Source organism: Sphaerodactylus townsendi, linkage group LG12 (assembly GCF_021028975.2).
Source record: "Sphaerodactylus townsendi isolate TG3544 linkage group LG12, MPM_Stown_v2.3, whole genome shotgun sequence".
In the NCBI taxonomy this organism is placed as follows: domain Eukaryota; kingdom Metazoa; phylum Chordata; class Lepidosauria; order Squamata; family Sphaerodactylidae; genus Sphaerodactylus; species Sphaerodactylus townsendi.
In genome coordinates this window covers 41,273,406-41,294,904 of record NC_059436.1, presented here as the reverse complement: position 1 = coordinate 41,294,904, position 21,499 = coordinate 41,273,406, and the positions used below count along the sequence as shown (strand labels likewise).

At 46.0% G+C, this 21,499-nt stretch overlaps 1 protein-coding gene across 2 annotated transcripts in view; it reads left to right on the top strand.

Annotated features, from left to right (window-relative positions):
- The window catches only part of AKNA (AT-hook transcription factor), a 74,486-nt gene that overhangs the window by 8,755 nt on the left and 44,232 nt on the right, over positions 1–21,499 (top strand). The window contains exon 1 of one of the 2 annotated variants that reach the window (XM_048512874.1): positions 12,439–12,606. The exons of the other annotated variant lie outside the window; for it this stretch is intronic. The gene's annotated coding sequence lies outside the window, so the exon portion shown is untranslated. Of the gene's footprint in view, positions 1–12,438; positions 12,607–21,499 lie in introns of those variants that run through there. 2 annotated transcript variants of the gene reach the window in all.

Genomic DNA, 21,499 nt, shown 5'->3' with positions numbered 1-21,499 from the left:
GGGGGGATATAAATCCAAACTCTTCTTCTTCTTCTTCATACCACAGAAACATTTTATACCTGCACGGCATCAGAAGAGCCTTGCCAGATCGGTTCACTGGTCCACCTAGTCCAGTGATGGCGAACCTATGGCACGGGTGCCAGAGGTGGCACTCAGAGCCCTCTCTGTGGGCACTCACAAATAGAGTCCCCCCCCCCCCCACATCTAGGCTGGCCTGGGCCGCTGGGCTCAATTATTAGCATTAAACCTAAGACATAGTTTTGGGGAAGCAGTGTAGGTAACCCTGTTAAGCACTGTTAAACCCCCTGATTTTCATGCGAAGAATTAAAGCACGATCCATTACCTGGGAGTAAGCTTGTTTGCTGGCAATGGGGCTTGCTTCTGAGTAAACCCTCCTAGGGTCATGATTCACCCATTAGAAGAGCTGCACGGTTGCTTCAAAGCAAAGCCACCGACTACCACCAAGCTTCCTCCTGAGTAACGCACACCTCAGAGCCAATCTTTTTTTCAAAACTATAACCTCAGCATTCAGGTTAAATTGCCATGTTGGCACTTTGCGATAAATAAGTGGGTTTTGGGTTGCAATTTGGGCAATCGGTCTTGAAAAGGTTCGCCATCACTGACCTAGTCCATCATCCTGTCTCACCCTGGCCACTGGTGGCCTTGTAGGGCCAATAAACAGGGCATAAAAGGTCTTCCCCTGATGTTGCCTTTCAGCACTGGTATCCAGCAGTTTGCTGCCTCTGCCTGTTGTGGGAGGAATGTCACAGTGGCAAGCTCCATCATTCATCCAGTTACATGACTGTACAGAGGGAGACCTTGGCCCCTTCCACACATGCAGAATAATGCACTTTCAATCCACTTTCACAATTGTTTGCAAGTGGATTTTGCTATTCTGCATAGTAAAATCCAGCTGCAAAGTGCATTGAAAGTGGATTGAAAATGCATTATTCTTCATGTGCGGAAGGGGCCCTTGCCTCACCAGTTGAGCATGTCTTTTTGAGGAAGGAGGTCTTGGGTTCCATTCTTGACATCTGCAGTGAAAGGCTCAAACTTAGCAGCTCTTGAGTAAGGCCTTTTGCTGCCTGAGACTAGAGAGCCTCTGCCTGTCCATCGGAAGCACACTGGGTTAATCTTAAGTGTGCTTCTGTTCCTTAGCCTTAACTCACTCCATGATACCATTAACCCACTTTAAGGGTCCATGGTCACTGAGGTAAATGTTTTTATTTACTGTATTATTTGTATCCTGCCTTATCTTCTGAGATTCAACTGTTTGGAACTCTTTACATTTCTCATATGAGCTTGTCATGTGTGTTTGTCTTTTGAGCCAAGCAACATGCGCCTCTGCTCCATTAGGACTGAGGTAAATCCTGAATAGTGCACAGATGGGCTGTAGAAATGTTAACAAGGTAGCAGGAGGTGCCTGACAGAAAATTCTGAATTCCAAAAGCCTTTGGGCAAGTTCAGTCCCCAGTATCTTCAGGTAAAGGACTGTTTGGAAGACAGTCATTTTTGTACCTCTAAATAAATATTGTGCCAGTCAGAGCAGATAATGCGACTCCAGACGGACCAATGACCTTTTCATCTTCAATTGTTTTTCACTTACTAATTTGAAACATTTTTGTACCTCCTTTCCAACCAATCAGGGTCCCCAAGGCGATGAACTTAAGAACACTGAAACATTTTTTAAAAAGTTTAAAATGGTAAAATAATTCAATAAAAACACCAACTGATAACACCAGAATTAGGGAAGAGGGCCAATTATTCAGGGTATGCCAAGCAAACAAAAAGTCTTCACATACTGGTGAAAGACATCAAGAGAGGGAGACAGATGGATCTCCTCATACTGGGAGAATAGGCCATACAGGTTCACCTCTCTATGTGAACTAGGGTTTGCCTGGTCTGCCCCACTGCCCGCAGGGAGTGGAAAGGTGAGGTTGCCAGCTCCACGTTGAGGAATTCCTGGAGATTTGGAGTAAAGCCTGGGGAGGGCAGGGACCTCAGTGGGTTCAGTGACATAGGATCCACCATCCAAAGTATCCATGTTCTTCTAGGGCACTGGTGTCAAACTCACGGCCCTCCAGATGTTATGGACTACAGTTCCCATCATCACCTGCCAGCAACATGCTGGCAGGGATGATGGGAACTGTAGTCCATAACATCTGGAGAGCCGCGAGTTTGACACCTATGTTCTAGGAAACTGATCTCTGTAGTCTGGAGATCTGCTGTAATTCCAAGAGATCCCAGGTCCCCTCTGGAGGCTGATATCCTTAATGTGAATCGGTGAAAACTGGTTCATGGTGGAAAGAGAGAGCCTTAGATGGGTGTGTATAAATTGTTTCCAGAATATACCCCACCACCACACACATGGAGAGAGAGAGAGATACATTCATTTGTTCTGGAATGCCATGAGCAAAATATCTCAGTTTGTGGATTTTCAACCAGAGAGTCAGCACTACATCACATGAGTGGTAGATTCTTAGCTGGTGAACTGGATTTGTTTCCCTCACTCCTCCACATGAAGCCTGAAGCCTGATGAACATGAAGCTTGGGTTACTCACAGTTCTCTCAGAATTCTCCTATCCCCACCTACCTCACAAGGTGTCTGTGGTGGGTAGTGGGAGGGAAAGGAGTTTGTAAGCTACTTTGAGTCTCCTAATAGTTGAGAAAAGCAGGGTATAAATCCAAGCTTTTCTTCTTCTCTCTCCCCACCCCCCAAGGCACTGCGGATGGCATATGTTGTCCCTTATTTTATCCTTATGAAAGACCAATGAGGTTGAGAGAGAATGACTAGCTCGAGGCTATTCTGTATACATAGCAGGATGGGAAAATTAGAGTTGCTAAATTCAGGCTGGGGAATTCCTGGAGATTAGGGTGTAGATCGTGGGCAGCAGGTTTCATGGAGAGACCTCAGCAGGGTATTATGGCATAGAGTCCACCCTCCAAAGCAGACATTTCCCCTAGGAAAGCTGATATCCGAAGATCAGGAGAAATTCTGAGAGATCTCCAGGCTTTACCTGAAGGTTAGTGGCCTTAAGGAGAATCCGAGACCAGGACTCCTTGGTAGATAATCCACTGGTCCCAAAAGGTGTGTTCCTCCTGTCCCAACAATGTGTACGTCTTTTATTTAATTTGCCCCTTACTGGTAGATACAGGAGTAGGGAGTCACCGATGCAGAAACAATGAGAGTCACGTGCATGAAACAGTCTGTGTGGACCACAATACGTTCAGGGGGACCAGGAACCATTGTTGTACTAGTTCGGACCTGTCTGGGCTGATGGCTTCCATGCTTTCTCTGGATCTCTGAAACTTGCTTCTCTGATCTCTGAGCCTTTTCTTATAGCTGGGAAATGAAAACATCTGGAACTAAGGGGCACAGGAACGGGGCTGGGTGGGAGGAACTGAGATTTACTGTGGCCTCCTGCTAGATTCCTTTCCAAGCTAACCTACAGCTTTTCCTGTTAGCAGCCTCTTGGGAGTGGGGGGGGGGCATGGCTGTGTCTGAGCATTTGTCTGTGGAAGCGGGAGACAAATTTGTGGCTGGGGGAAGATGGATAATCAGATTAACAGAGCTGGGTCGGCTTTTCATCTCGCAAAGGCAAGGAGAGGGGGAATGGTTTCTGTTTCCTCTTCCTTTCTCTTTATAATGGGGGAGGGGAAAGACTGGCCAGAGTTTCTGGATAAAATACTAGTTTGCTAGTAGTTGATTTCTAAAAGGGTCAGGTGCTAAGCCACCCCAGGTGAGATGCTGATGCCTCAAGGAGGGATGGAATTTTAGATAGAAGTAAGATTGAACAGCTACGCATTTTGCTTGGAAGGCTGAAACAAAAAAAATGCAGAGTTTGAGAACAATGCTGTTGTGTTCAGAAGTGCAAGCTGAAGATTTTCATGAGATGTATTGATGAGAACCAGTGTAGCCTATACAACATTTCTATACTGCAGAGGCGTAGCTCCAAGGGACAGGGGGTGCGCCCCGTGGGTGTGTGGCAGGGGCATGGTGGTGGTGTTTCGGGGTGGGACGAAGGTGGAGGAGAATGACCCACTAGTGCACTGGGCTCTTTCCCCCCCTTGCTACACCTCTATTGTACTGTTAAGTAGTATTTAGATAGGAGACCTCAAATGACTACCAAGATCATGATTTGGAGGCAGGCCATGGCAAACCACCACCAAACGTTTCTTGTCTTGAAAACCCGTACAGGGTTGGGTAATGGTTTGCCCTCCCTGCCTTTGCTTCATGACCCCGGCAGTCCTTGGAGGTCTCCTATCCAAATACTACTTTGGGTCAGGGTTGAGAGTGTACCACTGGCCCAAGGTCACCTAGCAGGTTCCTGTGGTATGAATGGAGAGTGTGACATCTGAACCACTACACCACATTGGTTCTTTCTGTTGCTACCAGTTAGGACAGGTAACCCCAACATGATGCACCAATGGTTTAATCCAGTATAAGACACTTCCTTGTGGTTTGCCTAATTCTACACTTGCATCACACTACAAATAATAACCCAGATCCTAGATTTCTTCACCATACCCTTTAAAAATCCATTAAATAAGAACCAATCCTAACATCAGGGTTGTTGTGAGTTTTCCGGGCTGTGTGGCCATGGCCTGGTAGATCTTGTTCCTAACGTTTTGCCTGCATCTGTGGCTGGCATCTTCAGAGGTGTATCACAGAGAGAAGTCTGTTACACACTATGTCTAGACACAGTGTGTAACAGACTTCTCTCTGGGGTGTATATTCAGAGGTGTATCCCAGAGAGAAGTCTGTTACACAGTGTCTAGACGCAGCGTGAAATAGACTTTTCTCTGTGATACACCTCTGAAGATGCCAGCCACAGATGCAGGCAAAACGTTAGGAACAAGATCTACTAGACCATGGCCACACAGCCCAGAAAACCCACCACAACCAGTTGAATCCGGCTGTGACAGCCTTCAACAATACATCTAACATCAGGGATTTCTCTGACCACCATTGAGCTGTGGCCTTTCCCCCTATTGGCCAGGACCAATTTCACATCTGCTCCTAAAAGCTTTTTTAAATCTCTCCTAGCAGATGCTGAGCTTTCACTGAAAGTCAGTAATGCAGTTTTAAATTTGTTTGCATCCATTTTCTATATTGACTGATAACTAGGCAAAACTCACAGCTCAGCCTTTTTGTAAGTGTGTATGTGTGTATATGACCTCTGAACAGATGCCATTTCTATCTCAAGCACGTTTTTAATTCTTCGTGCACCATTTTCCCTTTTCATAGAGTGCTGTACAATTTAAATCGCTCTCACTATCCTTCACTTTGACATCTGTAGTCCACAGAAGAAATTCCATTTTCATCAATGCCAAGTTCCTCCATGTTTGTCGTAAATTACTCCTACTGCCTGTCAGTTTCCTTCATTGATACTCTTCCTAGGGCTCTTCAGGAGAAACTGGCAATGCTGTTAGAGATGGAGGAGAAGGAAGGCTGGCAATTTCTCTGCTGGGCCTGAATTATTTCCTGTAGGTTGTTTTTGCCCACACACAAGAGCTGAGCAATCTCAGAGCTAGGAAGATTTCGCTCTGTTAGGTCAGATTGGCTAGGAACCGGTTCGTGCTATCAGCTACAGGGCTCACCTAGGCTTGTTGGCAGGATGCACTTCTGGTACGAGGCACCACATTTTGCAAAACAATTCAGGTAAATGCGGACAACTAAAGACATCGAGAGATTTTTCCTATGCCGCTCTCAGCTTCTCTTATGGAAGGGCAAATAATGTTTTCTCATTTTGGATCGAGAGATGTTCTTGCAACATCACCCATGGCACAGGAGTTCTGGGTCTGAAACAAAATCTTGTGGGGGACTATGCGTATTCCTTGTTTGCCGGAATTATTCTCAAAGGTCTCAGGATCACTATGCTGTTGGCGACCCATGACCTGGATAGCCCCAGGCTAGCCCCATGTGTCACATCTCAGAAGCTAAGCAGAGGGTCTGCCCTGGTTAATATTTTAACCAGCAGTGGCGTAGGAAGTTAAGAGCTCATGTATCTAATCTGGAGGAACTGGGTTTGATTCCCAGCTCTGCCGCCTGAGCTGTGGAGGCTTATCTGGGGAATTCAGATTAGCCTGTACACTCCCACACATGCCAGCTGGGTGACCTTGGGCTAGTCGCAGTTCTTCAGAGCTCTCTCAGCCCCACCCACCTCACAGGGTGCTTGTTGTGTGGGGGGAAGGGCAAGGAGATTGTAAGCCCCTTTGAGTCTCCTGCAGGAGAGAAAGGGGAGATATAAATCCAAACTCTTCTTCTTCTAATGGGCAACCTTCAAGGAATACCAGGGTCATGATGCGATGGCAGGCAATGCCAAACCACCCCAGAAGCTCTCTTGCCTTGAAAACCCTATGGGCTTCCACAAGTCATCTGTGACTTGACAGCAAACACGCCCACACACACCCCTCCAGACACACACACAAAATATGTTGGCTTATTGTTTTCCCCACGCACCTCCCCTCTCCTTCTTGTGAACTGTTGACTTCCTTCCTCTTTCCTAGCTACTTTCTCTGTTGCAATACTTGGCTGTTCTGCTTCCCGTTTTATTTGCTTTTTGAAATGTTCCCTTTCCCCCAGAACCATATTGCCAGCCAGGCACTCTGTATCTTCAGCCCAGTGTTCTGCAACAGGTTTGCTGTGGTAACACTAGCTCCCTGTTTTTGGTTTCCATTGAGTGTGCTGGTTCTCTTGGTGCTCAGACCTTGGGGGCGGGCAGGACTTGGCAGTAGACTCGCGGTGCCTGGTGGGCCAGATGAATGCAAACGGGGACAGAGGGTGGCAGCTAGAACCATCAGGCAGAAGTGCCTGGCTGTGCCTGATGCCTCCAGAGGAGGCCAAAGGAGATGGAGCGGGATAGCAAATAGCATCATCGAGGGAGATGCAGTCCCATCTTGCTTTGTTTATTTGGGCAGCCCTTAGCCTGACAGATGCAAGCGTGAATCACTCTCTGGCCTCACTAGCCACAAACACGTCTAGACTCGATCAGGGGTTTTAATTGTTTGGACTGCCAAAAAAAACAGTTTGACTGCCCCAAATTGTCCCTGTGCCAGCTGTCCAAATGCAAATTCTCTGCGGATCGCTTGATCGTCTGGGAAGGCTCAACACGAAGACAAGGGGGGGAACCATCTTTCCTTTTCTCTTGGATTATCTGTAGTTCATAGGAAACTTGAAAGAGGGAAGGAATGGTTTCTGTGCATCACACTTCTATCTCACTCTTACTCCAAGGAATTCAGGCTGATTCTTGTGACAACCCTATGAAGTAGATTAGGTGTGTATTGGGGGCAGGGGGTTATGTGTCATTGGTTCTTAGTCATTCAGTAAGCCCTATGGCAGAACAGCCATCTGAAACGCAGATGGCAGATGACTCCTAGTCCTGCATTCAAACTGCTTTACCCCTTGGGCTTTATACTACATAGTACACTTTAAAAATATATAGATATTTAATTTGCATTTCTGCAGAATCACAGTGTGAATCACAATTCATACTAATTATGTAACCTACTAATTGCGTTACCTATCCTGATACCCTGATTAGCAGAATAGATCAATTGCAAGCTACGTAAATAAATAGTTTAACCCTGGATAAATATTTTCAATATTCCATCTTCTGATCTGTACCTTTTGACCATAGAGCTGCCAAATGATTAGGAGGGGTGTGAGGGAAAACCCTGTCTTTCTTCTTCTGCCCCTTTAATAGAGATTTGATTTACAGAAATCGGCAGGATAAATGCTGTGTGTGTGTGTGTGTGAGAGAGAGAGAGAGAGAGAATGAATGACATGGAGGTAAACCAGATCGTCCACTAATTGCTGCCAATGAAATAAGGCAACTGTAGGGACGGTTTCAAGACTCTATTTGCCTTTCAGGGCTCCCTCCAATTTCAATTTGACTTTCCATGATTGGGGAGGGTGTCCTGTTTTGGATGTGCAGTTTGAGTTCCCTGAAAATGATCACCCCCTCCCCTGGAGGTGAGGATGAATCTGGTATGTGCCATGTTGGAGTGACTGAGTGCCAGCTGTGCTGCTCTGAACTACGCAGAACAGCGATATGCTGCCTCAAATAATGGAGGGCCCATTATCTTGTTGTGACCCGTCGCTCCTGATAGGTCTCTCCTCCCTGAATCTGTCTGATCTCCTCTTAAAGTCATCTGAGCTAGCCCCCCTCATGCCATTATGTGAGGGCCATTTTGAGAAGTTAATTGTACATTATGTGATGAAATCAGTTTCATGGAGTGCCTGGAGGTTAGTGGAAAGGGAGGAAGTTCTCTCCGTCCTTTGTATATAGCCTCATAAACTGGGTTTCACCAGTAACAATGCTTAAATACACTGTCTCCGTCATGAAGAATAAACCTGCAGGGTCCAGTACTATTATTATTCTCAAGTTGCAGATGTGGATCAAAGAGACTACGCTACGCAAAGGGATTTGAGCAAGGGTTGCAGGACAGCAGTCCTAGTGCGTTCATGCTTGACCTTACTAGGGTATGAAATTCCTCAGAGTTTGGGCATCTGCTTTGCATGCAGAGGTTACCAAGTCCAATCTCCAGCTTCTCCAACTAACATTGGAGAGCTGCTGGCCGTCAGAACAAATTAAACCATTTGCGCTGACAGACTGTACACAAGGCTGCTTTGGTCCATTTGTTCAGCATTCCAAATTATATCAAATTCTCACACACAAAGTGCCTTTCAGCCCCTTGGGCACGTTCATGAAAGACAGGCAACAATAGGCCTCTGGATGGCCATAGAGAAAAGCAATTTTTCTCTCTGTCTCACAATTCTAGAACCAGGGGGGATCCATTGAAAATGCTGGGGGGAAGAATGAGGACTAATAAAAGGAAACATTTCTTCACGCAACGCATGATTGGTGTTTGGAATATGCTGCCATAGGAGGTGGTGATGGCCCCTAACCTAGATAGCCTTAAAAGGGGCTTGGACAGATTTATGGAGGAGAAGTCACAGGGCGGGAAACAGCAGCGCCCCAGAAGGCAGTGCAACAGCCTTCCAAAAATCGGGACAATTGAAATAAACCGCGGGACACGGGACAAATTGTTTGAAGGCGGGACTGTCCCGCCAAAAGCGGGAGGTCTGGTCAGCCTATGCATGTGAGCTCCCAAAGGCATCTGGTGGGCCACTGCGAGTAGCAGAGTGCTGAACTAGATGGACTCTGGTCTGATCCAGCAGGCTCTTCCTTATGTCCTTAAGTTTGTAGTTTTCAGCCTTCTGGTGTGCCTCTGATTTTAGACTTGGGCCTGAATTACATGCACATGCACAATGGCTGTTTTATGTTGCAGAAAAAAACCAGGTTCAGGAAACGGCTGTAAAACTTGACAGGTAGTGTGTCCCATTTCCATAAACCGCAACCCTGCCTGCAGGTTTGTCAGCAGCTTGTGGGAACTGAGCAATGCATGGATTTTCCATATACCTACAGCTTCCTTTCAGGGAAACCAGAATCTTTATTTTTCCAGGGTTCTAGTTTAGGTGAATGGGACCTGTATGCACATAGAATGTCCACACATGACACAGTTCACATGAGATGTCAGCCACGTACATCAGGTGCACTGTGGGGGCCCACATACTCCAGTGCACTTCCCAGTTTGTATGTATGGGACATCTGCAGAGGGCTTATTGAAACAGGAAAATGCTGGCAGGCAGTCTTAACCCTTCCCTTCTCTGTGAGTTCTCTGCTCCAATTACACCCCCCCCCCTTCCCCTCCAGCTCTTGCTGAAAAACTTAGACCCCGAGGAGACAGGGTTGAAAACAGGCTTCCCTCTTCATTTTGCTCATCTGATCCCTTCTCTTGTTTTCATGTATGTCTGATGTCTAATATTAATTCTGTCACAAGTTGCCCTGTGGAAGGCACTGACCACAGTCAGCCAAGACAGAGGTCAGCTGCTTTTTGCAACAAAACAGCCCTGGGTGGGAACGTTTCTTCTGTACCAAAGACATCAGGCTTCTCATTGGCGTGGAGTGGGCTTTTTTGGCAGGGCTCCTCTGTTTGCAACAGTTATGTAACAGAAAAAAACAGGCAAAGTTTTCCCTCTCTTGGGGGTGGGGGGGGGGCACTTCAGCTTCATTCCTGAGTCTTCTTTTGTGCCTTGTGCTTTCACAATTTCAGCTACTGAAGTGTAACAAAAAGTGTGGTGACAAGTTGCAGCCAACTCATGACAGCCCTTTTCACAGGGTTGTAAGGCAAGAGATGAGCAGAGGTGGCCTTTCTCTGCCTAGCAGCTAGACTTGCCAGCTCTGTTGGGAAATACCTGGAGATTTTGGGGGTGGAGCCTACAGAGGGAAGGTTTTGGGAGGCAGGACTTCAATGGAACATGAAGCTTTGGGGGGTGGGAATTCTGTGGCAATCTACCCTGCTGAGGTTCTTCTCTCCAAGCCCCATCCTCCCAAGGATCCACATCCAAAATCTCCTGGTATTTTGTAATTGGCAACCCTAAGCTCGGTGGGGGCAGCCCTTTTCCCCAGTGGGCTGACCTGGCTCGCTGAGTCCTGGTGGTCATAATGACCAATCTGTCTAAAGTAGGGGCGACCAACCTATAGTGCTCCAGATGTTCATGGACTACAATTCCCATCAACCCCTGCTAGCATGGCCACTTGGCAGGGGCCGATGGGAATTGTAGTCCATGAACATCTGGAACACCATAGGTTGGCCAGCCCTAGTCTAAAGTTTCCAAGAGGTCTGGAGAAAAATGTCTCGCTGTTGGCGTTTACTAGGCGATGTTTACAGCGGTGTTTGCCATTGTCTTCCCCAGCTTTTCATGGCATGGAGGTCAATAACATCCTATGGCAAATAGCTTCCCGTTATGCCACTGGTAAGGGGACGAGACACTGGTTTCTCCAGGTAGTTGGAAACCTGCCCCAATAGGGTTGCCAGTCTTCAAGTGGAGCCTGTAAATCTCCAGAAATTTCACTTGATCTTCAGATGGCAGAGATCAGTTCCCTTTGAGAAAATGGCCACTTTGGACCGTGGACTGTATGGCATTTATGCCCTGCTGAGGACAATTTCCTCCCTCCTCAAGCGCCCCCTCCCACGAATCTCCAGGTATTTATCCATCTGGAGTTGGCAACTCTAACCACTGAGAGTATGCAAGCCAAAGGAATTCCTGGCTCCATGGACCAACGTTTCTTTGTAACGTCTTAAGGTAACCCATTCCAAAAATGGAGGAGTGGATTATAAAAGTACCAAAATTTAGGACCGCAGATAAGTTAACAACATATTTTTAAAAAGAGAATCTGGATTCTTAAAAAATACATGAATCCACTGCTAGAGTATTTAATTAAGTTAGATCGAATTGAATATTCTCTAATAATGGAAAATTAATTGTACATTAGATGAATATGATCAACTTTAAAATCATGAATACCCCTCAAGAGAAGTTATGAAGATAATAATGGAATTGCAAGTGAGTTTTGGGTTACATTTTCTTTTCCAATACTGTAATATATTATAGAAGACGGATCATTTGCTTCATGACGAAGAAGTCTTAATTCTAAATTACTTTGTAATGGTAACAAATCTAAGTTGTTTGTTTTAATGTTAATGTAAATAAAGTTTGGTTATTGTGGGTTCTCCAGGCTGTGTGGCGGTGGTCTGGTAGATCTTGTTCCTAATGTTTTGCCTGCATCTGTGGCTGGCATCTCCACAGGTGTATCATGGTGGGAAGTCAGTTACACACTGTGTCCAGTGTGTAACAGACTTCAGTGTAACACACTTATCTTCAGTGTAACAGTGTGTAACAGACTTCCCTCTGTGATACACCTCTGGAGATGCCAGCCACAGATGCGGCCGAACCATTAGGAACAAGATCCACCAGACCACGGCCACACAGCCTGGAAAACCCACAACAACCTTTGAATCCGGCAGTGAAAGCCTTCCACAATACTTTAAAGAAAGTTTGTTTTTTAAAAATTTTTTAAAAAAAACACTTCAGTTTAAAGCCAACAAACCAGATTTGATCAGACTGACATATCTTTATAATCAACCTAATCGCTTAAGATCACAGCCTGTCAAAATAGTACACACAACAATCCTTGGAAATTAGCATAATGACTGCTGTCCACAGAGTTTGGCGTTAGCACCCAGAGCTCTGGCTGAGCCTTCTCCTCCTCCTCCTCTCCTTGGAGGCTGACTGAACAATATGTTGACAGAGAATGTCTGCCTTTGGAGCTGATGGCTGCTCTCCAGAAACTGTGATTTCTCTTTCTCAACATTTTTGCAGCACTTTTGCAAGGCCTTGGCGATGGCAGCCGCTCAGAAAAGGTAGATGCATGAATGAGAGGCACACATGCCAGAGACTCTATTGGATGTTCTTGGTGCTTCCGGCATCTGCTTTCAGAGGGCGCGGGGGAAGTGCGGGGGAGGGGGGAAAAGTCTGCCTGCCGCCTCTTTTTCTGACAGCACAGCCAGGAATCCGCCAAGGCATCTCGGAAACGTCAGGCCAGGGGCTGGCATTTTGGACTGAGGCGATAAGTGACCAGGGAGCAACTTTCTGGGGTTCGCCTCTGTCAGGTCTCCGTGATGGCCCAGAGACTAGAGACGTGGAGAGTGCTGGGATGGGGCCCAAAAAGGAGAAATGTTCTGAAAACCAGCCAACAAGTAAGCTAACGTAGCTGCCTTCGTGGCCTGTGTAGCTGAGTGGGAGGGGATGCTGAGATGTCAGAAGCCCTCGCAATCTCGAGAGTCGAAACAGAGAGTCGCGGTCTTGCTGCAGCTTGTTCAGAACAGGAGAGGGAAGTGACACAGGGGGCCCCTTTGAGGAAGGGAGAGGGTGCAATGATATTGCTACATGCATCCCCAAATGCCACAGAGTTCCACTGCTGTAAAGTGTCATGCAAACTAGATTTAATCACCTTTTTCTGAAAGCGAGTGCTGGTGTTTGAAGCATGCCCCGCCCTCATATGCAAGGTGAAAGTAGCTGTTCTCATCTCAAGGATTACTTTGCATCTTCTCTGCTGTTGCACATTGCTGCAGGCATTTCAACAGCACCTGCTGCACGCATTTCCTTTGCAATAACCGGGCTTCGGTATTTGGTCCTTGCGGTTAGAAATCTACAAGAAAGAACATGATTGTTTCACGGCTTTATTAATAATCTATCCCCTTTTGACTGTTCGTTCTTTTCTCCTCTTTTTACGTGATATAGCTCCTCTCAACTGTTCTGTTTTATCTGTTTAACCAACACCTTTTACCTAAAATAAGATGGTCCCCGTGTTTGAAGTGAGCCACTACTGCTTTGTTGGAGTCAGCACCAGTAGTTGAACTTAAAAATCTGATAATCACCGCAAAGGCACCAGAGGAGGGAATCCCCCTCTTCGAAAATCTACTAACTTTAATGGCAAACACCCTTAGTAATGATGCTGATGCTAGGAATAACAAAAGTCCCAAGATCAGTGAATGGTTTGACAGAGAGTGCATCAAGACCAACAATTAAATCCAGTCTCTTTACAGAATCCTCTGTAAACTAAGGCTCATTCCGCACATGCAGAATAATGCACTTTCAAACTGCTTTCAGTGCTCTTTGAAGCTGTGCAGAATACCAAAATCCACTTGCAAACAGTTGTGAAAATGGTTTGAAAACACATTATTTTGCATGTGCAGAAGGGGCCTTAGAGACAGTCTTACTCTTTCTAGACCAGGGCTCTGTAACCTGTGGCTCTCCAGATGTTCATGAACTACAGTTCCCATCAGCCCCTGCCAGCATGGCCAATTGGCCATGCTGGCAGGGGCTGATGGGAAATGTAGTTCATGAACATCCCTAGGAAGAGCTTGATTCTAGAAGCTCTATTCCAGAACTTTCCTTGATTTGAGAAAAAAGAGAAATATGCCCACGATACGCCAATAAAGAATAGGCTTTACTTTAAAAAGCAATGCAGCCATGGAGGGGATGTGGCTCAGTAGCAAAGCATCTGCTTGGAATGCAGGAGGTCCTAGGTTTGATCCCCACTATCTCCAGTTGAAAGGACCGGGCGGTAGGTGATAAAGACTTCATCCTGAGTCCCCAGAGAGCCACTATCAGTCTGAGTTGACACAAAAGCGACTTTGATGTGGCAGTAATCTAAGTCAGCATAAAATAGTTTCATGTGTGTTCTGCAGTCTTCTCAGGGGTTTGAATTATGCCTTTCCATCACAACCATCTGTAAGTTCAGTAAGGCTGTCTGCGTGTGAATAGCTTACGGTCCCCCAGTGAGTCTCCCGGTCGAGTGGGGATTTGAACCAACTCTATGCCGCCGTATCGGCTCTCCCTGGAGACAGGATGCATCTGTTCCCCACTTGCAGGTTTAGTACGTAAGAAAGCTGGGGAGGGTACGCCACCTTGAACCGGGAGAGATTTGCCCCAGAATCCTTCCGTAACATTGGGAAGAGCTATCCTAAGTGGTTCTACTCATAGGGTTGCCAACTCTGGATGGAGAAATACCTGGAGATTTTGCGATGGAACCTAGGAAGGGTTGGGGTTGGGGAAGAGAGGAACCTCAGCTGGACTCACAATGCCTTAGATAGAGCCCCCCTCCAAAGTTGCTGTTTTCTCCAGTGGAATTGATCTCTGTTGTCCTGAGATCAATTGTAATAGTGAGACATGTCTCCAGGCCCCATCTCCAGGCCCCTATTTACCCAGAATCCTGTTTGATGGATTTCCAGGAATCTTGGGGTTTGATCTGCAGCAACTAGCCGGGGATAGCAATTAACTTCATGCCATGCACAAGTTCACATACTGATCCTGTTAAGTGCACATCAGCAAACCTGGGTTGGGGGGTGGGGGGGTAATTTATAGGTCAATTGGCAGTTTTGTGCCCACAGCAGTTTGTATTTCAGAAAAGTTTCTTGCTGACAACAGCTCAGCTTAGCATTGATCCAGACTGTGCCTGATTCCCAAGTGGGTAAATTACTGTCTCTGGCTTTCAGGCTTGCCTTGTTATTTTTGTTTGGGTGGTTTGTTACTCCCAGGTGGAAAGTTGTATAAAACAAGATGAGTGTCTTGTGGGTGGATTCTCTGCATATTCTTTTGAAAGCTGCTCTGACCAAGTTCAGTCTGGCATATATTTCAGTCTGTAGGCATGGGATGCTTGCAGGATTTGATCACTGGGGTGTGATGCCAGATGCCCCTTATTATCATTATTATCATTAATTATTAACTATTTAATGATGGATGCTGCTGCTATAGTTTTAAGGTTTTGTATTTTAACTGGGGTTATTCGATTTGTTTTATTATGTTTGTTGTTTGCTGTACACCGCCCTGAGCCCTTCGGGGGGTAGGGCGGTTTATCAAATCGAATTAATAATAATAATAATAATAATAATAATAATAATAATAATAATAATAATAATAATAATAATCACTATACAAAAAAGTAGCATTCTAGGGAGCCTTAACTTTCTCCTTGGTACACTATATTTCTACATGCAGAAACCTTTTATTTAGCTTGCACCAAAGGTTGTCAACCTCAGGTTTGGCCTGGAGATGGAACACAATGGTTTTTTTTTTAAAAAAAACTACTGTATATAACTGTAACTTGTGTGTGAATTTATGTTGCCCCCCCCCCCCCATCTTGATGGCACATGGTGGGGCGGGAGCTAGTCTTTTCAGGTCAATATCGTTGCCTCTTCAGGTTGGTCAGTATATTTCTCTCTCCTGCTCCACTTCAAAGGGTTAATCATTGTCAGATTGCATTGGATTCCGTGACTTGTCTCAAGTAACATGCAGAAGAGCTGAGGTTTTTGCTTGCAAGGAGATCAGGCTTGGTTGTCTTGCTTGCGAAACATTCCTGGGTACGCTGTGTTTGAAAACCATGAGTGGAGCAAGAAGCCCTTAAAATTACTCCAAGCTGAAGTGAAATTGGTGCAATTCGGCTGTGGTTGGGTGATACAGGCCAGACCTATTAGCAGAAGGGCCATAGGTCATTGCTGAAAGACATTCTCTGCCTGTACCAGGGACACACTTCGATCTCAGGTATGGTATGTCCAATTTAAAAGATCTCAGGTTGGTAGCATGCACTGGGCTGGAAAGACCCAGTCTCTGCCTGAGATCAGTCAAAGCAGACAATCCGAGATTAATATAACTTGGTTGTAGAACAGCTTTATGCGGTTATAGTTTATAATTTGCTGTCTCCTCTTGTATTTTTGCATAGCTGTCCTTTGCCCCAAGCTTTCCAGTGTGAGCAGAGAGGAAAAATTGGTAATATTTTCCCAGCATGTATGTATGTGTTTTAATCAGTAATCCAGCATTCTTTAAGCTACCAGTTACTGACTTAAGTTTCAATAAATGCACATAATGCAAAGTCTCAAGATGTATTTTTGAGATGCCTGAAAGAAAGACGTAGCTTTTTTTTTAATGTGACCATGTTTCTGGTTTAATAAGCAAAAGCTACCAATCATTTTAAGCAAAGGGGGAAAGGGGTGGGGGGAAATTCTACTTCAGTTTTTCCTATGCAGTGGCCGGTGTCTTGAGCATCTCTGCTCTCTAAAAGACTTTCCTTGTGAGTCTCATCAATTAAGCCACAAGTAAAGCTTTAGTTCCCAATTCACTGCAAGTAAAATACAAAGGCTCACAACACCCAGTTCTCCTCCCCTCAGGCCTTTTTGTGCCCTGTAGCCAGGACTGGCGGTTCCTGAAAGGCTCAGCGATCTTCTATTTGCAGCCAGAAGAGACCCAGCCCTGGTTTGGAGACGCTGCTGTGGGTTTTATTTTGGTTTGAGGTTGCCATGGCAACAGGAGGATCGCTGCAGATGCTGCTGAAGCTGCACCTTCCCAGAGGATGCAAAGGGATTGTGATGCTGGATCAGGCTTGGTCCAGGTACCTCTTTGAAATTTATACTAGGGAAGGAGTGAGATTGGAGTGTGTATGATATGGAGTTTATCTGTCTGGTGCATCCTTCTCCGTCCAGCATTATTATTTTTTCTGCCCAGAGATGTTCGCATCATACCTTGCGGCCTTTCTGGAATCTCAGCAGTAAAGGTGGTTTACTTTTTTTCCCACCCCGCAATCTTACTGAGAAGGAGAGGAGAAGAAAATGAAGACTTTAAAAATGCTTTCTGGAACATGGGGGGGTCCTACATAAGTTGCAGATGGTTGCAGGGAGGTCAGAGGATCCTTACAATTTTGGAGAGGTGAAGGCTAACTCTGGAAAGGAGCATCATGAATCGCTACAAATCACCACAAAATGTAAATAGGAATGCTGAATGTTAGTTGAAATATTATTCATAATGAGCTCGTGTAGCATTTTCCAGAGTTGGATGTCATGTAAGTCTGCTGTAGCTGAAATAACTGACTGTCCCCTGGTGCCGTAAATGCTCGCTAATTTATTGCGGCAAAAACTCTTGTGATCCGAAACCCAAGTGGTCGGGTGTAAATGAGGCATAGTGACCACGAGGCTGATGTTTTGTCATTCCTGATCCTCGAAACTCGGCTTAGACCAGAAGGTTGCATTTCCCCTTCTTCCTTCCTGTTCCCTAATTCCTGTTCTGAACCAACTACAGCTGGGTATTACATCTGGATTGACAAACTCGGGTTTGTGCTTGCCCTCCCAGACTTGGAAGTACTGTGGTTGTTGGTTCTGCAGGAAGTGAGCCCAATGCTTGTGCCTAACAATTGACATTTGGCCATTATTTCCAGTTAGGACTGCATCATAAAGCAGGAAGTCCCAGATTCAAATATTATAGGCCAGCAACTCTTTAAGCCTTGGCAAGCTTGTTCAGCCTTCCTGTGTACAGCATGGGGTTAATACCATAGATGCTACCTTACAAGTACAGAAAGAACAGATCCATGGCATGTGGTGTGCTATATACATATAGCAAATAATTAGTGCTGTTCATTGCATTATTTTGATTTTATGTTATTCTATTTTAGCACCAACTGCTTATCTCTCTAGTCATTGCCTAGAAAGTTGGAAGAGACGAGTATATTTGTTTCCTGCTGAGCAACTGACTATTGGAGAGTCAATATGGCTTTCCTTCGATCTGCATAAGTAAATGAACTTTCATTCTTTTTAAAGGAAAATAAAAATTCTGGAAGTAGGGTGGAATATCTGGGGATGGGGACTGGTCCCTGCAGCCCCTCCCTGTCATCTGTGGCCATAGGAGATGAAAACTGAAAGAGCAAGTAGGGGATACTCCAGTTTATTATGCTAACTGTCCTTGAAGGTGGGCTGATTTATTGTTTTTTGCTTAGAAATAGGGTACAGATTTGTGGAACTTACCTTTGCCTGAAACCTGCTGTCTGTTTGTTTTTAATTTTCTGTGGTTATTTAGGAACTGGATGTATTGGGAATGATAACCAAAGCTGATTGCTGAGGAAATCATAGAAGTACCTACACGCAGCAGAAGTAGCAACAGGATAGGGCAGGGGTCCCCAAACTTTTTAAACAGGGGGCCAGTTCACTGTCCCTCAGACTGTTGGAGGGCCGGACTAAAAAAAACTATGAACAAATTCCTATGCACAAATGATTGTAAAATGTTTGATTTCACCTTTCAGCCTTTCTGTCATGGTCTATTTTTAGAATAGTGACCAAAGTATGTGAAGTACAGGATGGGCTCCAAGTATTGTTGGGGAGGCTGTGGAATACCTTCCCCTGTAAAAAAAAAAAAGCAGAACTTTCCCAATGAAACATTCCATCTAACCCAGGATCAGGTATCTTCCTGGGTTTCTTTCCTCAGCAGCCAGCCCGGGCTGATTCACCAGCCTGGCTGATGCCAATGGGAGTGAGAGGCGGAACAGAAAACCTGAGAGCAACACATGGAGTAGCTGAGAGGGAAGGGCGGAGCAGGCATTGCCACGTGTAAAGTTTCCAACTCTGGGTCAGAAAATTCATGAAGATTTGGGGGTGCCATCATGTAACTGCAATCAACGGCCGTTGGGGCCGGTTCCTCCTCTCCCTCGAGCCCCCTCTGCACATGAATGGAGCCATCGCCGCCATGCCTGGTGGGCCGGATAAATGCCTTCAGGGGGCCACATTTGGCCCCCGGGCCGTAGTTTGGGGACCCCTGGGATAGGGCAATGGAAATTCAAATGAGAAAAATAGCATAGGAAAAGAAAGAAGGAATGAAACACCCCAGTGTTGCTTTCCTGGTAGAGTGGTAGAGTGCCAGACTAGAATCTAGGAGACACCGGTTCAAATCCCCACTCTCCCAAGCTTGCAGGGAGACCTTGGGTTGGTCATGTACTCTTGGCCTTACCTACCCCACAAGGTTGTTGTAAGGATAACATTGGAGAAGAGGAGAATGGTGCGTACTGCTCTGCATCTCCACTGAGGAGAAAGACAAGGTATAAATGAAGTAAAATAAAATTAAGTACTCCTCACTGCAACTGCTCTGATTTTTAAAAAAGGTAGAAGATGCTGATAGCATAATGTCTTGGTTGACTCTCAGTCCTTGTTCCTACTGAAACTGATTCCAGATGTCAAATTCTGTGGGGATACCTGGGGGGCCGAGGCCCAACCACTTCCGGGAAGGAGGAGGGGCGTGATTTTTCGCCCGCCCCCCCAGGTGACTCCCACGGGGGCACCTGGAGCATTTGTCCCTGGATGTCCCTGTGGCAGCTACGCCACTGACTGGCTGTCAGTTTTCCAGGCTGTGTGACTGCGGTGTGGTAGTTTTTGCTCCAACATTTTGCCCGCATCTAATGCTGGCATCTTCAGAGGCATGTCACGGTAAGATGTGTTTCTCTCCGTGTCACAGTGTGGAGTGATCTTGCCCACAACACAATCACTCCACACTGGGCCAAAGAGAAACACAGCTTACCATGACATGCCATAGATGCAGGCGAATTGTTGGGAGCAAAAACTACCAAGCTGAGGCCGCACAGCCCAGAAAACCCACAACAGCCAGTTAAAAGGCTGCTGTACATGGTTGCCAGAGTTGATGGAGGGGATGGGAGGAAGCAGAATTACGTAAAGAGACATTGTGAAAAGGAATAAACACCCAAGATGCCAATTCCTTAAAAGCTGCCCTGGGCATTGGGGAAGCTGAGTGCCTCTTCCATGCATGGAAAATGGAGCAGCCAAAAGAGGACGGCTGCTAATGGATCATTTTCAGCCAAGTGGATGAAAGTATGCCCAGGGGCTGGAAAGGACATCTAGAGAATGTCAGTGCTGATCTCAGGGTTAGATGTGAACTCCAGTGGGCCCAGTGAAACTACTCTTGTCAGCTATATGTAGGAAAAGACCTGGAGATTTGGGGGTGGAGTCTTATGGAGAGGAGGATTTAGAGGGGGAGACTTCAGCAGAGTATAATTCTATAACAATGGTGGCGAACCTATGGCATCAGTTCCAGAGGTGGCACTCAGAGCCTTCTCTGTGGGCACGCGCGCACAGAGTTCGTCAAGTGGGGGAGCGGAAAGTCGCCCCACACACACACACATCTAGGCTGGCCTTGCTTCTGAGTAAACCCTCCTAGGGTTGTGATTCACCCGTTTGAAGCGTTGCATGGTTGCTTCACCAAGCTTACTCCCGAGCAACGCGCGCCTCGGAGCAAACTGGTTTTTTTCTAAATTGAAACCTCAGTATTCAGGTTAGACTGCCATGTTTGCACTTTGCGATAAATAAGTGGGTTTTGGGTTGCAGTTTGGGCACTCGGTCTCCAAAAGGTTCACCATCACTGTTCTATAAGGTCCAACCTCCAACGCAGCCATTTTCTCCAGGGCAACTGATCTTTGCAGTCAGGGACGTAGGTATATATTTTTAGGGGGGGGTTCAGGAGGGGCCACACCCCCACCCACCCCTAGGGCATGGCCACATCTCCCCAAGCCCCGCCCTCGGCCTAGCACTTATAAAAGCAGCTCTCCAAAGCCAGGGACGGCAGACTCCCCCGCCCTCCCCTCCCCTGCCCCCCACCAGCTGGGCTCCCAGCCGGCAGCTGGCAGTTCCTTCTGTCCTCCTCTCTGGGCAAAGGCATAGAGGGAAAATGGAGCCTGGTGCAAAATCTGAGCTGCTATCCTAAACAATGCGCCCCCTGCAGGCCAAAAACCAAAAAAACACTAAAAATGTTTTAAAAACCCACAAATGGGTGGGCGGAGCTTCGGGCATGAATGGGGGGGTTTGAACCCGAGAACCCCCCCTTACTTACGTCCTTGTTTGCAGTATATTTGTATCTAGTTTGTTGGTGCTGTTGTCTTTCCATTTTCAGTGCATGCTGTATATTTTGTTGTGTGTCACATATTGTTGCACAAATTGAGGGGTTAAAATGTGTGCATTTTTCAGGAGAAATAAGCGCAAAGAAACAAAATGAACTTAAAATATTCGGGTTTAATTTGCACAATGAAAGGGAAATTGCAATGGGATTTTCAAACTGAAATAAGGGGGACGAGAAAGCTTGAAATCCTCCCTAACTACCAACAAGAACTGTGTGTAGGCTTTTGTAAGCCACTGTTCAAGATGCTCTCAGTTTCTTTTTGCTCCTTGACTTATATAAAAAAGAATGCTCTTGAGAATGACCAAAGTGATTTTTTTTAAAACACTGGATAACCCCAGCCAGCCTCAAAACAACTGATGTTACAAGAAAAAG